Source organism: Myotis lucifugus, unplaced genomic scaffold (genome assembly GCF_000147115.1).
Source record: "Myotis lucifugus unplaced genomic scaffold, Myoluc2.0 scaffold_896, whole genome shotgun sequence".
NCBI classification, from domain to species: domain Eukaryota; kingdom Metazoa; phylum Chordata; class Mammalia; order Chiroptera; family Vespertilionidae; genus Myotis; species Myotis lucifugus.
In genome coordinates this window covers 93,653-96,950 of record NW_005871944.1, presented here as the reverse complement: position 1 = coordinate 96,950, position 3,298 = coordinate 93,653, and positions in this window count along the sequence as shown.

The following is a 3,298-nucleotide window of genomic DNA, read 5'->3' as shown; positions in this document are numbered from 1 at the left end:
GGCCACTGCCCACAGGCCTGTGCCCCCACAGCATGCGGCCACCCCTCTGCTCCACACCCAGTTGCATGCGTGCCCCTGAGTTTCATAAGCCAAGGGGGCCAGAGTGCTCTCACTCGGAGCCACCCCAATGCTCATCCCAGTCTCCACGCCCAGACTTACAAAGGGCTCCACCTTCTGTGGGCCACATACGTACACACGAGCTTATGCACACACATCCACACATATACACACACACATAAACACAAACATGCACACACACATAAAACAAAGCCTATACATAAACATAACATGCACACATGTGGACACACAGGTATTAACATACATATATTAACATGCACACATATACATACACAATACAGGCATATGTACACATGCATAAGCACACACACATATGTATATGCCCATATGAACCGCTACCTGCCTCCCCAGCTGCCAGGAGCCACCCTGGGAACCTCCTACCAAGACCTGGGCAGTGCAGGGGACAAACACGCTGTTAATGTGCTCCTGGGCCAACAGGACTTCCCAAAACCTCACCTGTGGCCCAGGGGCTGGGTGGCTCAGGGCTGTCGGACCGTTTCCCCTAAAAGCCAGGAAGGGGCCTGTGGGCAGGGAGCTGACTCCGTGCAGGGCTGCCACCCTCTGTGGACAGGGTCTTGTGGCCTCTCTCCAAAGGCAGCTCACGGTTGCCCAGGCCGCTGGCCCAGAACACACTGCTGTGCATCCTCCGTCCGGCAGGAGGGGGATTGGGACTTGATTCGAACCCAGGATTTGAACCCAGGTCTGAGGCACCCTGGGTGCCCAGTTCTGGTCACAGTATAAGGGATACTCCAGCCCACTCAGGCTTGAATGGGAGGAGACGGAGGGAGCTTCCCGAGCCTCCAGCCCCACCCCTGCTCTCCTGGGAGACCAAGCAGGATGGACTGAAGCCCACTGAGGCCCTGCAGAACTTGAGGGGTTGGTGACTGACCCCCTCCCATTGGGCCTGACTCCACTCTGCCATGGACCCCAATCCTGAGAACAGTGCGGAGCAAGGAGCCGCATGGGAGTCCTGCCTGTCCGCCCGGAGCCCATTTTCACATCTGCTGGGGTGACAGACCGAGGACCCCAACAAAGCTATGAGGTTCATCGCCTGGCCCTCCCCTCTGGCATCCCTGCCCTGAGCCCGGTTCTCTCCCGTCTGTAAACTGGCTGGCGGGATGGGATGAGGGGTCCGAGTGGTGGCTGACAGCGGAGGAGGGCTGTCCAGGAACGGAGACCTGACTGGCCTGGCAGGGCCGGGGTGTCCCCCATCGGAGCTGCCATCGGGACCACTGCACAGGCTGTGTCGGCACCGCCTGGGGCCACATCGGCCCACAGCATCCCCAAACCGTCCCACTCAGCCAGCAAGAGGTCTCCACCCGCTCCAGGCAGGAAGTTTGGTGGGGGACGGAGAGGGTGTTTCCGGTGGCAGCTGGGCTGTAGGCTGGGCACACCCACTTCCTGTGGGCTCAGCACTGGCCTTCAGTGACCCTGCGGCCACATCCACGTCACCTTTTAGAACTTGGCTAAGACCGTGTCAGCCTTGGAATCTGCCGGGAAAGCAGAAAGGAGAGGAGCAAAGGTCCCCCAGCACCTCAGGCTGCGCGTGGCCGAGGTGGCCGGAGCCTTGCCCATCCTGTCCCACCCCCCGTGCTGTCCTCAGCTGGCCACAGTCCCAGAATCTGCTGCAGCCGTGTCCCCGGCTGCCCCAACCCAAGCCCCCAGGCAAGACATAGCTGCAGGCCACTTTCACAATAACACTGACCCTCACCATTCCTCCTGCCATTAGCAAAAAGGAGCTGACTTACAGAAAACATTTCCGGGAGGGCCAGGGAGGGCTGGGCAGATGGGCCTACGTGCTCGAGCACACGGAGAGAGGCATCTCGGATCTCCCCACTGCCCTGGCCCAGAGGGGCTTGTCTGCCCACAGGTTACATGTCTGACTCCTCCGTAGGCCTGGCCACCTGCGGGGTGAACCATACCACCCCACTTCACAGACGAGAAAACTGAGGCTGGATCGACTCTGCACCTGCCCACGGCTGCACGGCACAGTCAGGCTTCCCAGTTTGTTCTCCTGGGGCCAGGGGCACGCTGGGGACACAGCCCACACGCCCCTGAAGATGCCCTGGTTTATCCCTCCTCCCAGCAAACCTTTCTTCCCGCCCTCAGGCAGGTGCCTGAGGCTCCGATTCTGGCAGGGACATGAAGGGAAGGCCTAAGACGAGCCAGGAGAGTGTAGGGGGAGAGTCATGCATGTCCGGCGTTCGCCCGGGGAACACGCTGCCTGCGTCCCCACCAGGAGAGGGGGCGTGTGTGGAGGCGGGGACCCGCCACTTCACACATTAAACTCCTTTTAGTCCTCACAAATGACCTCGAGGAACGCACTGCTACCACCCCACTTCACAGATGAGAAACTTGAGGGCACAGAGTGATGCGCCCTTTGAACACAACAAGGCAAGGTCCTGGAGGATGGGAAAGGGAGGGAAGAAGCTGGGGGTGCAGGTGTCCGGGTTGGAAAGTGGGCAAGCTGGAGTGGCCCCTGTGGGCTTGCCCACCCCTTCCAGGGAGCCCCCCCACTTCGTGACCAAAGGAGCCCAGAACCAGTGTGTTGGCTCACGCAGGCTCCCCAGCAAGGGGTTGACCTCTTCATTCACACCTCCTCCCCAGCGGCCCACGTGCTTGGTGGCCCAGCCTGAGGGCCTTCCTCTCCCTATTCCCTCTGCCTCGGGTGCCCTACTCCACATCGTGGGGGGTAGGGGGCGCACCTGCACCACTCCAGTCCTCCAGGGCCCACTGCCATCACACCAGCCCCTGGGGCTTCTGTCTGCTCTGCTTACAGGATGCAGAGCCACCCCCTCCAGAGCCAATGCAGTGCCCCCTCCCCTCCAGAGCCAATGCAGTGTCCCCTCCCTCTCCAGAGCCAATGCAGTGCCCCTCCCCCTCCAGAGCCAATGCAGTGCCCCTTCCCCTCCAGAGCCAATGAAGGGGCCCTCCCCCTTCAGAGCAAAGGGGGGGGCCCTTCCCTTCCAGAAGATTACGGGGCCTTGCCCTTAGAGGAAAGAGGGGGGCCCACGCCCTAGAAAGCACGACGGGTGCCCATCTTACACCATTAAGGGTGGACACTTCTCTCTTGGGGATTAGGGGGGTGATCGTCTTCTCTGCGGACTTAGAGGGTGTTCCTTAGTATGCGGGAATAAATGTGTAAGTTCCAACCGATCCTTGAAAACGGGAGTTTTTTTAAGGCCTTTAACAGTTTTTTTTTATTCATCCACAGCTGCCA